This window comes from Somniosus microcephalus, chromosome 10 (genome assembly GCF_052327205.1).
Source record: "Somniosus microcephalus isolate GS21.2 chromosome 10, FLI_Smic_1.0, whole genome shotgun sequence".
NCBI lineage: Eukaryota > Metazoa > Chordata > Chondrichthyes > Squaliformes > Somniosidae > Somniosus > Somniosus microcephalus.
In genome coordinates this window covers 154,623,082-154,646,983 of record NC_140996.1, presented here as the reverse complement: position 1 = coordinate 154,646,983, position 23,902 = coordinate 154,623,082, and the positions used below count along the sequence as shown (strand labels likewise).

Below are 23,902 nucleotides of genomic sequence, written 5' to 3'. Positions count from 1 at the left end.
CCTCCATTTCGTCCTGAGATTGCTCTGATCCCTCAAAAGCCAACTCTTTACTTGCTAAGGGCATTATTATCAACCACATCAAAATGAATGCATCAAGTGTGGTCCTAGGGAATCTGGCACTGGCCTGTACATTGATGTTGCACATATATATTTGGGCCGTTCTCTGCAGAGGAGCTTGAAGGCCAACATGTGTGCCATTGATTGTTCCCTGGTCTTTGGGGAGCCCAGCCGAGTGCTTGGGTTTGCTGACCTCTGGGCTCCATGGAGGAGATATACTGGCTGGCTCTGGCGAACAATGCATCATCGACGATGAATGCACCAATGCACTGCTAACTGACTAATGTTAGCTATGTTGTCTGTGGGCCCTAGAAACTCCCTGAGGCAAAAAGATGAACACACTTGTCACCTTGACTTGAGACTAGCAGTCCTGCAGCATGACTTCAAGTCTGCTGGAAGCAGGTCACACAAATCCTGTAACTACCTCCCTGCTGAACCTCAATCTCTGAAGACGATGCTCCTCACTAAGGTCCAAATATATTCTACGAGGATGATAAATCCAGATGACAGTAATGGCATGGTAACTGGCATCCTCCTCCTGTGACATCACCTCTGTGGCGTCCAGAGAACTTGCATTTGTCCTCCTCTTCATAACATAAATATAAGGAAATCTCAACTGGGCCCCCTATTCTGTAGGCAGGGGTACTGGTCTCAAACCACCTCAGCTCTCCACAAATTGACTACCAGTACATTCCTAAGGCCAAGGAAAACAGCCACAAATTTGGAGATGCAAAGGGGCAGAACTGCAAAGGACTATTTCACAGAACTAGCTGCCATCTCTTTAAACTACTGCACTGTTCAGATGCTGCCTTTGAAACCTCTTGCATTATGCGAGAGACCAGTGAATGCAGAGGAAAGCTGGTCACAGCACTTGTGACATTATTTGACCCTATTTGCATGTTATTTCCAATGGAACCCCTCTGAGGCACAGAATCACAACCAAAGAGGAAGCATGCAATCAGTTTTTTGCTCTCCTTTACGTGCAAAGTAAGCGCACGCTAGAGGCACAGAGGCCAATCTCTCCAGTAACTTAACTCTTAATAAGAGCATACTACCTCATTTTATATGCAGCTAATATTTTTGCTTGGTAAATTGATCCATTTCCCATGCTGAGTAAAGAAATTCTTCCTAATACATATCTGTTCAAAACTATTTATCAATTTAAATGTATTCCATGTCCTATTTTCCTACCTTAATGTGAATTATTCTTATGGTTTACCCTATCTGTACTATTTAATGTTTTGCATACGTCAATAAGGCTCTTTCTTTCTTCACAGTGTATCTTAAAACTTCTTATAGATGATCCCTATTACACTTGGGATAAGTCTTGGTGCTCTTCTGTACACCCTCTCTAATACTTGCACATGTCTGACTAGAATTGAACACAATATTCCAAATATATTCTGACCAGTGCATTGTAGAGCCCCAGTATAACCTCTGCAAACACATACTCTACTGTCCTGGCTATATACCCCAGCATTCATCAGAGTGCTTTTAATGGCCCAGAAATTAGGTTCGGGGGCTTGCCGCGCGTGCAAGTCCCCGATGTGCACTCACCCGGCGCGCCGACATCTGAAGCCTGGGCCTGCTTGGAATTCCTGTCACTGGCCCGGTTCAGATGTCGGCGCGCTGTGCTTACCTGATCCAGCGGCGTAGTTAGTGCGATGTGCCGGCTGGGATCAGGTGAGGACTGTGCAGCCAATCAGGGGAGGGGAAACGTCATTCATGAGTTTGATAGTAAGAACTGTCAAACTCATGAAAAGTACGGGCGCCCAAAAGACTAGTTTAACTTTAAATAAAATTTTAAAAAACATCCCAATAATTAAATAAACTATAAATAACTTTAAAAAACTATTTTAAACAATTAATCAAATTTTTGAAAAAAATAATTTTTTACGAAATCGGGTCTAAAAATAAACTTACCTTACTGTAAAGTCCTTAAAAACAATAAAGCTGTGGAAAAAATGTTATAATTTTAAATAATAGACCACTTACCTTAAAGAATCAAGTCCTTACGCCTCCTTTTTATATGTCTAAAAAGTTCAGGCCCTTGCACACGCGCAAACCTGTCAAAAAGAAGGAAGTTCAACGCGTGCACGCGTTGGACCTCTGAACCCCTTGGAGGAAATGCCGGTTTTCCGCGCATGCGCTGTGCATGCTGAAATCCGGCACTTCCAACGGGCCCACGCGAGTACCCCGTCCGTACTCACGCGTTGGGACCGGAATTACTGGCCCAATGACTTTGCCACATTGTTCAAACATTGGAAGTGATGAACCATCATTCATAGGACCTCCAAGTCTCCAGCTGTCGGCTCAACATGTTAGAACGTAAAATGCACATTTTCTGCAACAGGTAATACTTCATATTTATCAGTTTTGAATTTCATTTGTCATTTGTTTGTCTAATTGCACAGTCAGTTGAAGGGCTTCAATAAATCTTTTGTTGCATCCTGTGTCTCGACTGCCTTCCAAACATTTTTGTTCCAGATTTGTTGTTCCAAATTTGAGAAGTTGATATTTTGTTTCTATATTAGATTAGATCATTAAAACTCCTGTGGACCCACTGTCAACATTCCTTTACATTCAGAACAGCAGCAACTTGGCTCGGCTCAATTTATTAGTTAGAAAACCATCTCACAAATACTCCCTGCTTCCTAATTTTTTTGAAACAATTTCTGATCAAATCCCACATTCTACCCCAAAATTCTTGTAACTTTTAATTAGAAGACTTTCATGTGCAATTTATGAAATACACTTATCATCCACATGCTTATACTGTAACTAGCTAATGATTACACCAGGTTGCATAATTTATCACTGTAGCATGACAAAGGGATAAAACAAACTTTTCTTTTTCAAATATTGATGACGGAATCGCAGTGCGATTAAAAAGTCCAAAAAGCACACTATTCTACTCTATTTTACAAAGCACTGAATATCCATGTAACACTGAAGGAACTTCCCAGACCAGTCCTTCCTTATATCATAATCATGACAGCAAGACTTTTGTTGCAATGCTTGCTAACATACAATCTGCAAACAGTAACACAGAAAGCACATTTACTTAACCACATGGCTTTAAAGATGTGGTAAAGTAAACAAGCAACATAGCTCTCTCCTGTGGGTCTGAGAAGCAATACAAATTTTACATGAGTTTTATGATAGAAAACAGCAGCAACTGTGCTAGGATTATTGGTTAAAGACCATCTCAAAAGTTCACAGGTGTCAGCCTTGGCTCAGCAATGGCAATCTTGCCTCAGTCACAAGGTTGCGGTTTCAAGCCCTACTACTCTAGATGTAGTCTAGACTTTGGCACTTCAGTGCAGTACCGAGGGAGCACTGCACTGTCGGAGGTGTTGCCTTTCACAGGAGATGTTAAATCGAGGCCAAAGTAGTGCGGGGACTTCTCCCAGTGTCCTGACCAACATTTATCCCTCAACCAATACCTAAAACAGATGAACACAAAAGCAAAAAACTCCAGATGCTGGCAATCTGAAATAAAAACAGAAAAAGCTGGAAACATTCAGCAGGTCAAACAGCATCTGTGGAGAGAGAAACAGTGTTAACATGTCAGGTCCCGACCTGCTGAGCGTTGCCTGCTTTTCCTGTTTTTATACCTAAAACAGATGTTGTGGTCATTTATTTCATTGCTGTTGATGCAAATTGGCTGCCACATTTCTACCCTTCAGAAGTATTTCATTGGCTGTAAACTGTTTTGGGGCAGCCCGAGGCCATGAAAGCTGAAATATAAATGCAAGTTATTTCTCTCTCACTTTCACAGGTTCTCAGAGGTTGTTGTTATGGAATAATTAAATGGTCATCCCATTCCTACATACTGGATTACTGCCAGTCCACTCTCATCAGCTGGTAATACTTTAAGCATCAGATGTAACCTCAATAAAATTATGAAAATTTGGACACAAACAAAAGTGGCAGATCTAAAATGGCTTACTGCTCATCTTTCTTTCGATGAACATGTAACGCAATTATATAATAGTCTCACTTAAATATTACACCAGTGAGCAACAGTGCTCAACAACCTCTATGTCACAGCGCACAAAATGCAAAAAAGTGATTAATGGCATCCTAATCTCATAACTAACACCGAGGATGGTCAACAAAGGAGTAGTCAAACATGTGAAGTGGGAGGTGGGAAAACCACACAATGAATGCTGTATTCATTAGACTTTCAACATTCATATACCATTCTTGAGTTGTCTGACTTCTACAGTTAGCACAAGCTAATCAAAAGCCATGCATGCATTCTCTTTGAAAATAAGTGCCCTCTAGCCTTTATTGCGCACAATTTCTCAGTCCTTCCTCTTAAAAAATAATGTACAGTACTCTGTTTTTCTGTGTTGGAAGAGATGTATGCAGAACACAAGCAGGCACGCAAGAAGATGGGGGGGGGGGGGGGGGAGAGCAAATGAGAGACTAAGAGCGAGAAAGGAAAAACGGTGAATAGAGATAAGCCACCTGTTGCCAGGGGAAGAGGGCATGAAGATGAGAATAATGCATATAATGGGTACAAGATGGATGATATGCACAACACAAGGTGAACAATGCCAATGTACAGTGCAAGCACAACAATACAGAGGAAGTGACCGATGTGTAGAAGGCCAGAGGTACAATGCAAGTCATCATGGTGTAGAAAGCAACTGCACCCAAAGATAGCACAGGCAGCAAAGTAAGAGTAGGAGAAGGGACCTATATACAGTAGCTACATATAATACAATGAGGGCAGAGAGAGGATTGATAGACTATGTCAACTTGTATCGGAAGACTTGCTGAAGACAGTTCCAGGTACAGTATGAAAACATACAAACCAGAAGGTCCGAGTTAACTGATTTCAACAACAGCAATAATTGAGGCACTACAGTTGGTATCAGAACCCTGGGCTAAGGAGGGAAAAATGATCAGCTATGGCTCTGGCTCTTGATTTCCATCCATTAATTCCTGCTAGAAAGCATGTTCACACAGATGTCAGGTAAGATGATCATAATAAGATGATGATCATAGTCAGCTGTGATTCTATCTATGATTGTGTAGGCTACCGGCGCTCACTGCTGTAGACGCTGCCAGTGCCCAGGGAACTGTACCCCAGCAAGAGTCAACGCTTTCAGAAGAGGGAAGGAAATTAGCAAAGAAAAAAATGTTTTAATTATTCATACTCTAATCACTTACAAGCATCATTCACACCTCTATCTCCGTGTGCACCGGGAAATTGAAGTGTATAAAGTGTTTGCGGCACTCTTCAAACAGAAAACAGGGAAGGTCTCTAGTTACTGTACTAGAAGCCAAATCTTCACAGTCCTGTTTTTACAAGCCTGTTTCTTTTTCTTTTTAAACAATTCTCTAATAATGTCTCTAATAATCTTGTTTCCACACTGTGTAAATCTGTATGTGTGGGAAGAAAGAAATCTATTTGCACAGCAAAGCCCATGAAGTGTTGTCACCACCACTGATGCATGACTAATAATTTCATTTAAACCCAAGTACATTTTGTCTGAGCTGTTTGATTTGTGAATGCACAGGGCCATCATTCCAGTGCCACTGTACAACTTTCCATCTCAGCACCTCCGAACGCAGTCCCCAAACATGAAATTAGAGAGGATCAACACAAGCCGCAGCCCGGCCCCGCCAGGCTCTTGATGTCCAGCAGGGTAGGTAAGAGGAGAGAGTGACCACCTGAAAATGAAAGGAAGTGTAGCCCAGCACCGTGGGGTTAATCTGCAGCTAATGGAAGCAGTGGGGACACTGATGTCGCAGCGTAAAAAGACAAAAAAAAGCAGACCTAAACAAACACACAGTAACTGCAGATTCTTGTTTAAAAATGTCAAAAAAATGTCAACATTTCTCCTTAATTGGCAAAGAGCCTGCAGATTGGGTAATGTTGAGAACGCACACAAGGATGCAACTTTAAACAGGAGAATCCAAGTGGTGCACAGAAATATAGAAAACCTGTACATTACACTAACTGTAGGACCTCTGTAGGTAAGATACAGGAACTAAGCTACTTTGGGGACAGTGCCAACTGTAAAAATTAAGTTGCACAATAGTAGCAGCACCATGGCACATCACCAGTACTGCAGGAACAATGACAGTGGAATTAACTCTGCTCAGCAGTCCAGGGATAGAAACTTCCTTACCGCATCATTCGTTTTTTAACATATACAGTACCATAATCCAAAATGTCTACAGTAACACATCCCACATAATATTTAAAGAATTCATGTGAACTATTAATACGGTCTAAATTTGTAGGAGTATTTAGAGTGCCTGCAAATGCCCTATAGATGCCATAGGTACCAGAAACGTAAATACATAATCACAGGCTCAACAAAATGAACTTTAAATAAAGAATGTAAACTACAGACACTGGGAAATACTTCTAACAGGATCAACACATCCACTGCTGTCATTATTAAAGCACTTTTATTTCCTCTCCTGAATGCAAAGCTATTAAAAAAACATTAAAAAGTTCCTCTATAACTCAGGGTAAATGAGCCTTATATATGTGGAACTAAGCCTCACAGGCGTAGCAAATCTTGGGCACAATCCATGCTGAAATTGGTATTTGCGTTATCAGCTGAGGACACTTAAGCTATTGGCTGAAAACAATAATCACATTCTCATGCCATCCTGTCTCGAGGATGAGCAAAGAAGAATATAGATTATAGCAGATGTTAAACTGTGGCCCTGTCTACCCTCTCAGGTGGACATAGAAGATCCCATGGCACTATTGCAAAGAAATAGTTCTGGACAATATTTATCCCACAAACATCACGAAAACAGATTATCTGGTCATTATCTCATTACTATTTATGGGAGTTTGCTGTGCGCAAATTGCCTGCCGCGTTTCCTAAATTACAACAGTGACTACACTGGTTGTAAAGTGCTTTGGGACATCCTGAAAGGCACTATATAAATGCAAGTTCTTTCTTCCGGTTTACATATAAAACCCTAATCGTATACGACAAATTGGTCATCTGTCCACAGTACTATTTACAACTTTGTTACCATATCCATCACTGCAATAAATCGGAGAGAGAATGCATTTATACAAGGCCTTATTGTCCTCAGGATGGTCAAAATGTGCTACACACAGAAAAAGAGATGCATGACCAGGGAATCTGGATATTTTTTGCTGCTGTTGTTGGCCAGCACACAAGGAGAACTTCCCATTCTTCTTTAAAAAGTGCCATGAAATCTTCTACTTCCACTTGAATCACCAGAATATGCAGTGAGCTTTAGTTTAATGTCTCATCTGAAAGACAGTACCTCCGACAATGCAGCGCTCTCTCAGTATTGCACTTCAGTGTTAGCGAGATTATGTGCTTATTACAAGTGTCAGTCTGCCTTCGACATTCTCTCAGATACAGTTAGTCACTCCTGAAGTGCTCGGAGCACCTTACACTCAGGACTGTGCCCATACTGTTACATTTCTAATTGCAGTATAGCAGTACCTGAGAGTGTAACTGGAGAATCCCCTGGCCATCTGAACTGATTATGTCTTTCACACGTGTGCTTCATCTAATCTTTTTGAAGATGGACTGAACTACTTGGTGAGCTGAGGCCAGATACAAATTGTCAAGCTGTTTTATTTCACAGACAACAATCGAATGCACTGAGTGACCGTCAAAGCAAATTCCACTTACTTAATACAATCTCCCCTCTCAAAAAAATGGGAAATAAATTAATAAACCATGCACCTTGTCCCTTTCATGATCTGACTTACTTGTTTCTGGCATTAACTTTCTGTCAGACTACTTCTAACTGCTAAAACTGATCACCTTCCAGCTCTGGGACCCAGGTCTACAACTTGCAGTCTCTTGTTTAAAACCATACTGCCCATGTGCCCTTGTGTTCTCAGGTTGGGGGGGGGGGGGGGGGTGTGCAGGGATGTGGTCTGTGATGCTGATTTCCTCCCCATCAATAGAAAATGGCTACCTCTTCTCCCTTCTTGGGTGTGGGTTCAAAGAAAACACCTCATGCTGTGCTCAAAATGAATGAGGGCTCTCCTGAATAATGGGCCCGGGATATGTCACCAATGCCCCCCTGGTTTCGTAAACCTGTGTAAATTCACTGGTTTAAAACCACACTTCAACAATAACAGTCCCAAATTCCATTCTGTGAAGAAAAAAACTACCAAAAAGTGACAGTGCTCAAGTCCTAGTGAGGCTTGAACCCACAAACTGACTCTGCTGAGAGTGTCACTGTGAAAGTCTGAATTTTACAGCACATTCTCCAGCCAGACCATACTGAGAAACAGAGCTAGGATCATGCTCGTTAGTGAATTTGTACCACTTTCAAATGCATTGTCATTTGAATAATCTTTACTTTAATTTGAGTTCACAGATACACTTTCACTTCAAGAGGCTGGTTTCAAAATGCTCTCCAAAGATATGGAATTAGAACCACAGGGCAAGCATTCAGATTTCAATCCAAGCAGCACTCTGCTCTTCACTGTACTGTACTGGCTAGCTTACTTTGATCAGTAACTTGATACTGTTGGATTCGGACCCATGGGCGGATTTAGCCCAGGGGCTTAAGAGCAATCTATACAAGCAAGCTCTCCTCAAGAACAAGTTGGCTCCATAAATGGATTTGACCTCTTTATTTCTATGGTATTAAATTCCTTATGAGAGCAACCTATTCCATTTCTAAGCATTTTCTTCCTTCTTAAGTTTCAATGTACAAACCAGGATGACCAGGAAGTAAAAGCCATCTGTGGGAGATGAATTTGAAAAGAGACAGTGCCACATAGCTCATTTACAGTTTATCCCCAATATAGCAATTCCAGAATCTATTTATAATAGGAATGTATATTACCTAGGAGACATTCCTAAATTAATATTCTTCAAAACTGAACTTGTTCTTAAAGGGGCAAACATCACATTTCTGGGGAATCTTCATGCAGGCTCTGGTCTTGAAAGTGCCAGAAAAGACTTGCTCACAAGACACCGTGGCTAAGATTTTCCACTGTGTGCTCGTCAGCCTGCACTTTCCTGTCCATTAAAATGGAAGAGAGGAAATCATGGGCTGGTGAGCACACAAGCCAAAAACCGCTGCCTATTTCCAGAGCCACTGGGAAAGTTTACACAGAAATTATTTGAAGCTTTTTTTCAAAATATAAACTTTAATAAATGGTCAGAAGGATTGGTGACAATGATTATAGTCTTTTCAGATGATTTTCCCATTGAAATATACTAAAACAAACTTCAAGGGGTGGACTAGTTCAGATTTTGTAAGCTGAATTGAATTACATCATCAGTATAAAGAACAGAAGTCTTAGCTTTCTGAATCAGCTGGCAAGGTTAAAAATAATCCTAAAAAAGTGTCATTTCTAAAATTTATATCTTTAAAACAGGTATATACACAGGTAATTTGCTAAATATTGATTTGTCAAATTCAAAAGTTAACCACAAACTACAATAAGAAAATTAATTCTCTCCTTCGTTATTGCTACTGAGTTACGGCTTTATAATCCATTGCGCATGATTCAATTGGCATTTCTTTCCAGACAGTGAGCTATGGCAAAATAGAAAAAGTTAAATGTCCACATCACTTCCATAAGTCAATTGTAACAGTAAGAATATTTTCAGCCAAGATAGACTCAGGAATTTAAAACACAAATCTTTGAGTGAGTTTTTAGAAATGCTTGAGGCAGGAGAGAGAATTAAGCATTTCTAGAACACAACTGAGAGTTTCACATCATCCTCTGAACTGGTATAAATTCTCAAACTAAAACAGTGGACAGCAGAGGTTGTATGAATCTAATACTATTTCCATTTTTTTCTTTACGTTTCAATCATTTGCTACATTTCATTCTTAATGGTATTTCTTGCTACAAGTACCATTCAATGCAATATAGTCATGGGGGGAAAATTCGGTTGCTTTGCGCCTCCCGTTAGCGTGCGCTCGGGCGCGACGCCGCCGATGCCTCCCGTGAAATTCAGCGGCAGGTTAGTGGCGGCGGTAACCGCTAGCGCCCTGTGGCGCTGCGCCGCCGGCGATGACATCATTGCGCAGCGCCTCGCTCGCAATCTTAGGCAGTGTCCCCTGACTTACCGCCGGACGCTATGTCTGACGGGATCAGGGGGGCCTACCTGCGGCCGGGGCGGCGATAATTAAAGGCGAGGTGCTGGGCGGCCATTTTTGTTGCTGGCCGCCTGCCAGCACCTGCCCAGTTTGCCATCCCCGGTCTTCTGTGCAGCCCCCCTGGAGTGCCGGCTGTGTTCCGTGAGCCCGGCACTTCTCGAGTGCTGGACTCTTTTGCCGGCACTCCGATCCCCGGTGGCCCAGCTGGGCCCCGGGTCGCGCTGCGCAAGGCCCCTCTCCTTTAAGAAGGGGAGGAAGGCCTGCAATACCGCGGCACATGGTGCCACGATATTCCCTCACAGCACCCCAAGAGGGAGGTGGGGCGCTTCTAGTAGCACCCCGCTTCCCTCTTGGGGCGCTACCACTTAATTTCGGCCATGGGCGCGCTAATTTTTTCGGGGCGCTAAAAGTAGTGCCCCAGCGAAGTTAGAACCCCAAAGGGTGTATCCCTAGTTACAAATATATAGGAATAACAGAACATAATCACAGCTACAGCACAACTAGAGTGCAATCAATAGCAGCTCCTGAAATCTGATTTTAAAAGACTCACACATTCCTAACAAGCACAGTGGGTAAATAAAGCGCAATGAGTCTTGCAGACCAGTCAGTTCGACGGTTCTGCCCTTGGGCTGAGCAGAACTGAATTGGGACAACTGTGCAGCCACTATCATTTGGTCACAACATTATAGGTTAGGGAAAGCAGGGGGAAAAATACTCCTTACTCCTCTTCCTTCTCCATCAGCCTCTGTGAAAAGTGTAATTTAGCTGGCAAGAACAGGACCTGGTTCAGCTGTAATGGCCCTATAGTGACCAAGTAAGTCACTGATTTTGAATTTTGAATGGGCCGCGCAGCTCCTCAAAGGGGCCGCACAGGGCCCAAAAAAATTATAGGGAACATAGTTCAGGGGTGTGGAGAAAAGCTGGAGGAAAAAAAATCCCATTTTCTATGGTATCACAATATGCTGCATCATGTTCATTACTGATGAGTGTGCCTCATCTTTTACTTTTCTAACCTTTCAATCAAAATGTGTTATTTTTGTTTATACGCACAGCATATTGATGTCTGTCCTTTGGATAAGTAACAGTCTACAACTTCACTTTTCACATATCCATATTCATATGTAGATACTGAAACAAATCCATCTGATATTTTGCATAGACTACTTTCAAACAAATGACAGTATCACTTGATATGTTTTTCTTAACGTATGTACATATTTTCTTAAGCCTCAGAACTTTTCAATGTTGTGTCTTAGTGGTTAGGCTTTGATACTGGAGAACCACAGAAACATTTCCCTCCGAACAGTAAAACACAGAAAAGAAATAATGGCCCAGAAATTCGGGTCCCCACGGGTGAGTACGCATTGGGTACTCATGCGTAGGGCCAACGAAAGTGCCGGTTTCGTGCATGCACTGCGCATACGCGGGAAACCGGAACTTCCGTTCCCTTGAAAGAAGGGGTTCACAGGTCGAACACGTGCGCCGGAGAGGCAGCATGTACGCCTGGAAGTTCCGTTTTTTTTTTTTTTTTTAAAAACAGGTTTCTCCAGGAGGGTAAGTCTCCAGCAGCTACGCTTTTAAAAAGCAGTCGCAAGGCCTGCTTTTAACAAGGTAAGTGGTGAATTAAGTAAAATTAAAACATTTTTTCCACAGGTTTATTATTTTTAAATACTTTAAAGAAAGGTAAGTTTATTTTTAGCCCCGTTAAAAACCTGTAATTAATTTTTTCAAAAAATAACTTTTAAACAAAAATTTAAATTTATGTAATTTATAGCTATTTTTAAAATGTGATTTAAAAAAAAAATGTATTTGAAATTTTAGTTATGTTTTGGGGCCAATCTCTGTGTCATAGATTTGACAGGTCTTCTTGTCAAATCTATGAATAGAGATTCCCTGCTACCATTGGCTCTCCATGGCCCACTTGATCCCAGGGAACGCTTCGAACTAACTGCGCCCCTGGGATACGCAAGCACTGCGTGCCAGCAGTTGGAGGAGGCCCAGGATCGGAATCCCACGCGGGCCCACAGTACAATGGCCGGCGCACTAGGTAAGTGCAGGTCGGGGGCTTGCACCCGTGGGAAGCCTCCGACCCGAATTTCTGGCCCATTAGGATAACAACCTACAATCCAAGCAATAATTAATTCTCTGTCTGTGTTTGGGACAGATATTTAAAATCGTAGAATGATACAGCACAGAAAAAGGCCATTTGGCCCATCATGCCTGTGCCAGCTCTATGGTAGAGTTATTCAATTACAGGAAACTCTTTGGTATCCGGTACCAATGGGACCGGGATGTTGCCGGTTGATTAGAAATTCCGGATGACAGAGAGGGTTATCTACTGAGGCTATTTTTAACAAACAAAAATAAAAAAATCAAGAAATGTGCAGTATACCAGTAATTGAGTACTCACCTACAGAATGTTGTTAAATGGATGGTGGAAGATGCTTGATTAAGTACAGTACTGCCAGTTGTGGGTAATCCATAACTCTTTAATTACTTAACAGCAAAACAAAACTTATACAGTAAGCGACTGTATACAGTACTGTAGTTGACTGTACATTTATTCCAAGTCCTTTTGCTTGGACCAGCTTTTGGGAATTCCATAATGCAAGATGGGGGAGATAATTCACGATAAAGATGGAGACACACACAGAAAAATGGCGGATCAGAAGAGACTACTGGCAGCGCGGGAGAGTCAGACTCCTGTTGTTGAGGTGTTCGGACTTCCAACAGCGCCAAGAAGCCAAGTAGTGGCAGTTTGGAGAACCACCCCCACTGACGAACTCGGCCACCGCGGGAGACTCGGACACATTTCCGGTTACTGAGGTGTTGTTTTCGGAGTATGAGTTTTGCCGGTTAGAGAATTCCGGATATTTAGGTGGCATTTAAACGAGAGTTTTCTGTAATCCCAGCAACCTGCTCTTTCCCCATAGCCCTGTAATTTTTTTCCCTTCAAATACTTATCCAATTCTCTTTTGAATGTTACTATTGAATCTGCTTGCACCACCCTTTCAAGCAGTGCATTCCAGATCACAACAACTCACTGTGTAAAAAAATGTTTCCTCATGTCGCCTCTGGTTCTTTTGCCAATCACCTTAAATTTGTGTCCTCTGGTTTCCAACCCTCCCGTCACTGTAAACAGTTTCACCTTATTTACTCTTATTAAAACCATTCATGATTTTGAGCACCTCCATCAAATCTCCTCTTAACCTTCTCTGCTCCAAGGAGAACAATCCCAGTTTCTCCAGTCTCTCCACATAACTAAAGTCCCTCATCTCTGGTACCATTCTAGTAAATCTCTTCTGCACCCTCTCAGAGGCCTTGACATCCTTCCTAAAGTGTGGTGCCTAGAATTGAATACAATACTCCAGCTGAGTCCTAACCAGTGTTTTATAAAAGGTTTAGCATAACTTCCTTGCTTTTGTACTCTATTCCTCTGTTAATAAAGCCAAGGATCCCATCTGCTTTTTTAACAGCTTTCTCAACTTGTCCTGCCACCTTCAAGGATTTGTGTACCTACACCCCCAGGTCTCTGTTCCTGCACCCCCTTTAAAATTGAACCATTTAGTTCATATTGCCTCTCCTCATTCTTCCTACCAAAATATATCACTTCACACTTCTCTGCGGTATATTGTGGTATATATCAATGATTTAAACTTCAATGTAGGGGGCAGGATTAAGAAGTTAGCAAATGATACGAAAATTGGCCATGTGGTTGATAGTGAGGAAGAAAGCTGTAGACTGCAGGAAGATATCAATGGACTGGTCAGGTGGGCAGATAAGTGGCAAATGGAATTCAATCTGGAGAAGTGTGAGGTAATGCATTTGGGGAGGGCTAACAAGGCAAGGGAATACACAATAAATGGTAGGATACTGAGTAGTGTAGAGGAACAGAGGGACCTTGGAGTGCATGTCCACAGATCCCTTAAGGTAGCAGGACGAGTAGATAAGAAGGCATACGAGATACTTTCCTTTATTAGCCGAGGTACAGAATAAAAGATCAGGGCGGTTATGCTAGAACTGTATAAAACATTAGTTAGGCCACAGCTAGAGTACTGCGTACAGTTCTGGTCATCACATTACAGGAAAGCTGTGATTGCACTAGAGAGGGTACAGAGGAGATTTACGAGGATGTTGCCAGGACTGGAGAATTTTCGCTATGAGGAAAGATTGGGCAGGCTGGGGTTGTTTTCTTTGGAACAGAGGAGGCTGAGGGAAGACTTAAATGAGGTGCATAAAATTATGAGAGGCTTAGATAGAGTGGATAGAAAGGACATAATTCCCTTAGCAGAGAGGTCAATAACCTGGTGGGCAAGATTTAAAGTAATTGGTAGAAGGATTAAAGGGGAGTTGAGAAGACATTTTTTCACCCAGACGGCTGTGGGGGTCTGGAACGCACTGCCTGAAAGGGTGACAGAGGCAAAAACCCTCATCACATTTAAAAAGCACTTGGATATGCACTTCAACAGCCGTAGCCTACAAGGCTACGGACCAAGAGCTGGAACGTGGGATTAGCCTGGATAGCTCTTTTTTGGCTGGCACAGACACAATGGGCCAAAAGGCCTCCTTCTCTGCCATAAATTTCTATGATTGTATGATTCTGGGTTAAATTTCATCTGTCATGTGTCTACCCATTTTACCAGTCAGTCTATGCCCTCCGGAAGTCTAGTACTATCCTCCTCATTGTTTACTTCATTTCAGAGTTTCGTATCATCTGCAAACTTTGAAATTACACCCTGTATACCCAAGTCCAGGTCATTAATATCCATCAAAAAGAGCAGTGGTCCTAATACCAACCCCTGGGAACACCACTGTATACTTCGTTCTAGTCTGTAAAACAACTGTTCACCACTACTCTGCTTTCTGTCCCTTAGCTAATTTTGTATGCATGCAGCCACTGTCCCTTTAATCCCATGGGCTTTAATTTTGGTAACAAATCTATTATGTGATACTTTGTCAAACACCTTTTGAAAGTCCATATACACAACATCAACTGCACTACCTTCATCAACCCTCTCCGTTACTTCATCAAAGAACTCAATCAAGTTAGTCCAACACAATTTGCCTTTAACGAATCTGTGCTAACTTTCATTTATTAGCCGATACTTTCATTAATTTTGTCCCAGATAATGGTTTCTAAAAGTTTCCCCACCACTGACGTTAGGCTGACTGGCCTGTAATTGTCAGGTTTATCCCATTCCCCAATTTTTAAACAGGGGTTTAAGCCAAGAAGTAGCAGTGTTTCCTAACTGTCTACATTGACTTACAACACAAAAAGATTTCTAATTGTTACAACCTACTGTGCCATTGAAATTCAAGTTTGATGAAATTAACTTTTTTTTAAAAAGAAAATCAGTCAAAATTATAGAGCTAAAGTCAAGACATAGCATACCATAGCAAAATAATAGATCACTTTAGTGCAATAATTCTGCTTTTCCTGGGCAGTTCAGCACACACTGTATTAGATTTCAGAGTTAAAGACAACCATGGTTTGTACCATGTTACCGTAGGTAATACATAATGATTTTTTTAAACCTTCAACTAAAGAATTATTGAAAAATGAACATTTAACCAACTCCCACACATTTTCCAATACAGGTACAATCAATCACAAGGAGTTGCATAAAAGCAACCTACAATAGCTTGCTCGCTGATGTTCCTTCCTATTTGTCGGTGTTAAACTCAGTTTAGTATTTTATGTTGATAGCTCCTTACTAATTTTAACTGTGCCAAGTAGGGAAATCACAGAATAAACCTGTATTCTACTGCTCAATAGCACAGTGCACTGAAAGATCACTGTTATACTCTGAAAGTAACTAAATAAGCTGCAGCTATAGCACACATTAGTTGCACGTAACAAAAATGTAATTACGACACATTGTGAAGGAATAGCCATATTCAGAAAAATACACCATTCTATGAAAGAAAAAGCCTTATTAAAACATGACATACTGGGTTTGGAAGTCTGGAAGCCTTAACAATCAAAATCTGTAAACAGCATACAGGCTTTTGAGGTAAGATAACTTGTTGACACTGAAACAATAGTCCTATTGAAACAGAAGGTTAGAGGTTCCCAAAAGTCTGCAGCCTTGGAAAGAACACAATACTATACCCAGTTAAATTGTCTTAAACCAACACTTCGGGAAAGAATCACATAAAATTAAAGAAACATATGCCTCTGTAAAAATGACATCAAATAGAACCACTGCTGTCACATTGTTTTTATGATAAGCTTCAAAAACCTAAAGGAGACATAATTCTTAATGCTACAGCTGAACTGACTAAGAATAGCAGGAGTCAACAGAAAAATGACTAGAGATAATTAGCTTACATCAGCAGAAAACTTCAAAGGATATACCACTGATAAAAGGGTATAAATATAGAACTTTCAAATGGGAAGATAGATTTGCTGAAAGGGGTAAAGCGATTCTCAGGCTTCAGAGGCAGGCTCTGTAAGTTTTCAACTCTGAGTCTCGGGTATCAAAGGTATTTGATTTTGGTGGATTTCCTGGAATAAACTAAGAACTGTAAAAAAAAGTAACGAAGTTAAGATTTGAGAATAAGGATCTCTGATAAGGTTTGTAAGCTTTTGTATTTGGAACTGTTAATGTTGCGACTGAATCACCAGTTGTAAGTTACATGTCGGATCTTTAATAAATCTATATATTTTTAGAATTGTCTCACATAGTAATTCTGTATCAAACTCGCAAACTCAATCTCTCTACGCTCTTTGGTGAGGAGTTGCAGAATTCTGGGGGAGTTTTCCGGACCCTCATAATATCCGGAAGGTTACAGTCTAGCTAAACTTATTAAAAGTGCTATCTGGAGGACGGTAACATCTTCAGATCGTTCCTTTCCTTTAGGGAGAGATAATCTGGACCTTTAGACCCAATTAAGCGTCTTCAGGATTCGGCTACCTCTAACTTTAGTTGAAGGTGAACGTCTGGGGAATACGCCTGATCCGGGATAGTCCGAAAGGGGTTAGGACTAGTAATAATCCCTTTCAACGTGATCTCAGAACACGTAATTTCATTGCTAATAAAAATGAGAAAGTGTAAAGCAAAAACATTTTCTAAAATTGAATATCTAAGTCAAGCTCACCAAGTCCCAACACTTTCACTTTAATTGCCTAGTAAATCCTGCAATCAGGTTAGATGATCATTAAACTGTTCATTTTCTAATGGAGTGTCAAGTAAGAAAATGTTCCTTAAATGTAAAATTCATCAATATCTATGCATATGATCTATTAACATATAATTCCTTACACTTGCTCATCACTTTGGAACAATGAAGCTCCAAAATCTCAATTTCCTGGAACTCAGTATTTACCTCACACTCACAGCTATCTTTGTTCCTGTGTGGAAACTTAAGACTTCTGTAATAACTCACTTAGTATATTGCACATCCTACTGTAAAAATCAAATAACTGATAAAAATTCCAGTTTTGAGAACTATGTTATTTAAGCTTAAACATAGCACGGTTTGGTTTAATTGCAAGAATGTAGAAACTATTATTGTTTGACAAGGTAACTTAATTCTAGATGCTAATATTCAGCACCAAGTGACATTGAATGCAAGTTTTCAATAGGTAATGCCGATAGTTCTCAACCCATGGGGCACCATACCACTGCTGCATATTGTACATTATTTCATGTACAAAAACTACAGATAGGTTTAAAGAATGGCACCGATAAACACATCAACAGGCTGAGCATAGTGCAGGAGGAGTGCTTTACATTTGTAAAATGTTGTGAACCAATCTCTGTTTACAGTTATAGCATACATTTAATGCATGGGCACTCTCATCAGATCATGGCCTGGTGTTGCCCCCTCATTTGCACCCAGATTATTTATGCCCAGAGACGCATGTCTCTGATTTAAAAGATCGTAGAATTTTGGGCGCAAATGAGTTACACGCACAATGATCATACACCCAAGTCTCCTCGATCTTTTAAGTCTGTCCTTCAAACCTTCCGTCAGAGCAAATTGCCACCCACAAAACTGGCCATGCCCCCAATTCTGAAATGTGAATATCCTCCAATTGCACTTGTTCGGACGTACACTTCCCACTGCGATCAGATTTTCTTGCGCACCAGGAAAAGAAAGTAATTCTTCTGCTTTTTTTACAACTTTCAGAGTGCTCTTTAAAATTTATCCTCACTGAGGCCTGCTCTGTACATTCTGAAAAACTTCCCCGATCGCAGGATCCTAAAAATGTGCCAATGTGCACAAATGATGGTTAAATGAGCTGAAACTTAAATTTTCATATTTAAAGAAATACATGGTGTGGGTTCAGTGCTTTCCTTAGAGCCCGATTGGTTCCGATGATTTACGCCCATTTTAAGTTCAGATGCATTGAGATTGGGCGTAACTTCACATCTGCAAAATGGGCACAACATTGGGTGCATTTTTGGGTCTAACTTCTGGGTTGTGCCCACGGAGGAAGCCCCAGGTCCATGTGTTTACTTTAAGTTGAATGTTCCGACCAAGTCAATTATGAAGTACACTGTAACAGCTTAACTCAGTTGCAGATTTATCAATATTTGGTTATCCGACCAACATACAAAATAGCCATAATGAAAAATCTCCATCTGTTTGGAACTTTTGAAACAACATTTTTCTCACCTACCAGAAGAAACAGGAGCTACATATGTCGCTACTGAAAATTAGATTAGAAATTCAGTGCTCATTTAAAAAAAAATCAAATGTACCAATTCACTTATCATGCTACTGAATGGAACATTGCTCATAATACAACTAGCCCCTTATACTGAAAATCTGAGCGCTTTTTTAATAATATACCTCACAAGGAACAGTAAAAGCCATTAGCTAGATCAAGAGAAATCAGGGGTTCCGGTCTTTGTGTCTCAGCAAAGACCAGATTTATGGACTACAGCCACTTTCAAAAGCAGCCCTGTATTTTTTCTAGTTTTGCTCTGCTGTTGATAAAAATTCACATATTTGGCTACAGCTTCCGCAGCAAAACAGGAAAAAAAACAGTTGTCTCAAGATAGCTATGCTAGCCTGACTGCCCAAGCCTTCACAGCACTCCCTGTACCAGCACTGAAGCAGACAATACCCTATTTCCTCAAAAAATTGCCAAAATCTGCAGGGCAAAAATAAAGTATTTAAAATGTTTGAATACTTTGTGCCCTAACATATTTCAAGAGAGCGTTAAAAAATTCAAACATGTGTGTCAGCTGGTATACATGAAGATTCTCTAGATTTTTAGTTAGCAAAGGAGCCATGGTACCCCTAAGTAGTCAGGAAAATCTCCAGTACCAGTGTGAGAATAAGTGACAGAGCTTATGGATTCAGACTGGTGCCAACCAGGTTTCTTCTTAAAACTACTGATTTGTCTTTTGAACCACAATTCAGAGCATCAGAAAAGCAAAGTCAGAAAGCACATCTGGCACCCTTCAAACTTTTGGAAATCCACCAAAAAGGTGGGCTTCCTTTCACTCATTTTTCTTTGACTCACAACATTTACAATGGCAAACAGAAGCCAAGTCATGTGTTCTTTGGCTCTTATTTGCTGCTATAAATGGGGTATTATACTTTTTATAGGAGTTCACTCTAGTTCAGCTGGAGGAAACAGTATACATCAGGTCACAATAATTCTTGGCAAAGCATGTGGCGTTTCAAGTTAAGCTCACAACCTGAGAAGGGAAACCTCCAAGTGTCTTGAATTAATACCAAGAATGCAATCATTCCAAACTCAGCCAATGTCTCCATTTCATCAAAACTATCATCTAAGTTATGCGAAGATTACAGTGACATCTTGGCCAACGTCATTTCACTACTATGGAGCACAACTGTAATTTTTATTAATTCATATTAAAAGCATGCTACAAGAAATAAACAATTAGGATTTAGTTACTCATGAATATTATTTTGCTTTGACTTAGAAATGTTTATTTTCACATGAGCCAGATCACTAATATTTCACTCAAAACTCTGCACGAATAACAATGCAAATTGAAAAAAATCTGCTCCTTTTTCTTACTGTACATACAAGCCTTTGGGTTACCCAATAGCATCGCTTTATTTTCCTTGGTAGACTAAGAACAAAACATTTCTTGGGAAATTTAAGATTTTATTTCAAGTGATTCCAGTGTACCAACAATATAGTGTTATATTTTCAATAATATACTTGCCTTTAATAATCTATGATTTCACAAAATGGAACTAAGCTGGAAAGCAGTGGCACTGCATACAAATCCATGACTCTGTACTCTGACACAGTTTTAAACAGTATTTGACTGAACGCCTGATGACGATGCTTTTAATTGTTTGTTGAGACTGCAAAGGCAAACTTCTCCACAAAACTGTATATGGTATTTTCAACATTTACATTTTTTTCATAAGTTCAATCCTGAAGACAGTTTACTCCTGGAACCTCATCAGGCTACAAGTAAAAAGAAACTTAAGATATCGACATTCCTAGATTATAAGGGTTTCAATTTCTAGACTGAAAGAAACATTCATTCTGCTGATGTAACTCTCAATAAAGAAAATCTGTAAAATATATCACTGCTAAAAGAGGAACTCAATTGCCAATGGAGCCTGAAGTGTAAGATTTGTATTTCTGAATTGTAAAATCTTACTTCAAGAAGTGCTACAATTTCATTTCCTAGTTTGAGGAACTGCACACATGTATGCCATTTACCCATCAGATTTCTATAATCTGCAAGGCAATTTCTGATTTACCTGTCTAGATACAACACACAAAGCTACTATTTACTTGTTTCACTGACTTAGAATACAAGAGTGGAGTGGCCAAAAAAAGCTTGTGTATAAGCAAGTCAGTTGTAATGCAGTCCACATCACGGAAGTCCTCTCCTGGTCCCTCAATACCTCCTCTCTGGTGAAGAAGGCCCAGCAGCGCCTATATTTCCTAAGGAGGCTGAAGGGATGTAACCTGTCACCCCTGATCCTCTCTAACTTTTACCGCTGCACTATAGAGAGCATCCTGACAAACTGTATCACAGTATGGTATGGCAGCTGTAGCTACTATGACCGGAAAGCCCTGCAGCGGGTAGTCAAAACTGCCCAACGCATTACCGGCACCCGGCTACCGACCATAGAGCACATATACCAGAAACGCTGTCTACGGAGGTCACGGTCCATCATCAAAGACCCTACCCACCCCAGCCACAGTCTGTTTGCCCTCCTGCCATCTGGGAGACGCTACAGATGCATTCGCACCCGTACGACCAGATTTAGGAACAGCTTCTTTCCCAGGGCTGTCATCCTACTGAACTCCACAAACAAACTCTAAAGCCTGCACATCTGCCAATGCACTTTATTATGGTTATGTTATGTTAATATACTACAAGCCAAATGTATGTTGAATGTTTAAATGTCTTAATCCAAATGTACACTCTCGGGAGCCGCAAGCCTACATTTCGTTGTACTGCACTTGTGCACTAACAATGACAATAAAAGTTGATTTGATCTTAAAACGACACATGAATTCTCAGTGGGTAAAGGCATCAAATAGTGTGGCACTGAGCCACACAGACCAGAAACTCAGAGGATACATCTTCAGTCTGTATGCAGTCTGCCTCAAGCTACATAGGAAAAAACAAATTAGGAATTGTTGCTCTCGACTTCTGTCCATTGACCTCAACTTTAAGTATGAATTCCTCCAATTAAACATTGGGAAGACCAAAGCCAGTCTTTGTCCCCCTCCACAAACTCCGTTCACTCACCACTGATTCTATCCCCCTTCCCAACTACAGTGTCAGGCTGAACCAGACTATTTACAACCTCAGTGTCCTATTTGACCCCGAGCTGAGTTTCTGACCCCATATCTTGTCCATCACAAAGACAGTCTACTTCCACCTCCGCTAACCCCTGCCTCAGTCCACCTGTTCCCGAAACACTCATCCATGCTTTTATTACCTCCATACTCGACTATTCCAATGCTTTCCTATCCGGCCTACCATCTTCCACCCACTATAAACTTGAGCTCACACAAACTCTGTTGCTTGTATCCTAATCTGCAGCAAATCCCATTCACCCATCACCCTTGTGTTCGCTGAACGACATTGGCTCCAGTACCAATACCATAAATTTTAAATTCTCATCCACGTGTTCAAATTCTTCCATGGCCTTGCCCCTCCCTATCTCTGTAACCTCTTCCAACCCTATACCACTCAGAGCTTGGAGTTACTCCAACATTGGCCTTTTACGCATCCCCCACTTCCTTCACCCCACCATTAATGGTTATGACTTCAAACGGCTAGGAGGCCCCAAGCTCTCAAATTCCCTCTGTAAACTTCTCCACACCTCTCTGCTCCTTTAAAACCCTCCTTAAAATCTACCTCTTTTCCCCAGCTTTTAGTCACCCCTCCTAATAGCTCCTCCTTTGGCTCGGTGTCAACTGTATTCCTGCGAAGCATCTTGGGACATACTGTATATAAATGTAATTGTTGTTGTGTGGTTGTTGGGTGAAGACAGTATTAGGCTACACTGTTCTGACGAAAGGTCATCAACGTTAACTCTGTTTCTCTCTCCACAGATGCTGCCTGACCCAACATTTTGTTTTTATTTTTGCTCCACTGTGAGGGCCCCACAGTTTAACATCTTGCCAATCAACACCCAAACACTCACACTTGAGTTTCCAGAGGCCCACTGGCACCGGTGAAACCAACCATAACTCAGCATAACTTACCACTGGGAGTATGGGGAGGAAATTAAAGGGAATATTAAAAGGAATTAAAAGGTGGCCCAAAAGGCATGCTGGGTTTAAAATGGACATTTCTGGTAACTCGGTGAGCAGCTTTTCTACCAAGACAACATATCTGAAATACAAAGTGGGTGGTATTTATTACACCATGACTTGGAAGTCACAGCCCAACGAATACTCTCAAATTTGTACTGCAAATATCAGAACTCAACTTCAGCATTAAAAATGAGGAGGAAGAGCTAAATGTGAAGGAAGTTGTACTTTTTTGGGTGAATTTGTTGTGTTGTGCTGCTTTTGTCCCTTATTTATTGGAGATGGGTGGGGGAGATGCTCCTTTCTGCTCTGCTTCCTGACTGGCGGCGACTAGTAGCCCGGGGTGGGGAAAGAGAGGAGACTCCAGGCTTCCCCAGTGACAGTCAGTCGGCACCCAGTACATGACGGAGCAGAGCACCGGGCCCTGGAGCACAGAGGCCGCAGCAACGGCGCCGAGTGCCCGCACCGTCTGCAGCCGACACCGACAGACACTCACCTCCGCCTCACCCGCTCCGCTCCTGCTGTGTGTTTCTTTTGATCTCCTTTATCCCACTGCCGCTTCCCCGTCGCCGAGCGGCCGCGCTCGCTCACTGACTGACTCCCGATCCCGCTCCTCCTCCAACTGATCCCGATCCCGCTTCACTCCTCCTCCATCTCCTCCCCGGGATGAGGTCAAATGGACTGCGCCAAGAATCGCCCGACTGCGCACGCGCCGTGCCGTCCCAGCAGAACAAAAGGGAGAGAGCGAGAGCGGCACGAGCGGCGGCGGGGGGCAGCCCAGCCCAGCGGGCAGGAGCCTCACTCCTCCTCCTCTTCACCCGGGGGGAGGGTCACTGCCAGCCGCAAGCAGACTCAACCACTTGCACACTGTAGTAAAAGGCGCCGTGTTAATACATTTCCATTTTCTGCGTGGGAATGGCATTTGGTTCCTGCTACCCCACCTCTCTCCACTCCCATTCTCTTTTGCAGAACCCCCCCTCATTCACACATGGCACTTGGGACAGCTTTTTGAGAGAT

General features: G+C 41.6%; 1 protein-coding gene across 5 annotated transcripts in view; it reads right to left on the bottom strand.

The window, feature by feature from the left end:
- The window catches only part of nck2b (NCK adaptor protein 2b), a 107,840-nt gene extending 84,182 nt beyond the window's left edge, over window positions 1–23,658 (bottom strand). For 3 of the 5 annotated variants that reach the window (XM_085998995.1, XM_085998994.1, XM_085998996.1), the window contains exon 1: window positions 23,382–23,658. The gene's annotated coding sequence lies outside the window, so the exon portion shown is untranslated. The remainder of the gene's footprint in view (window positions 1–23,381) is intronic. The other 2 variants (XM_085998992.1, XM_085998991.1) reach the window with 1 other exon arrangement.
- Between the last annotated feature and the right edge of the window lie 244 nt (window positions 23,659–23,902).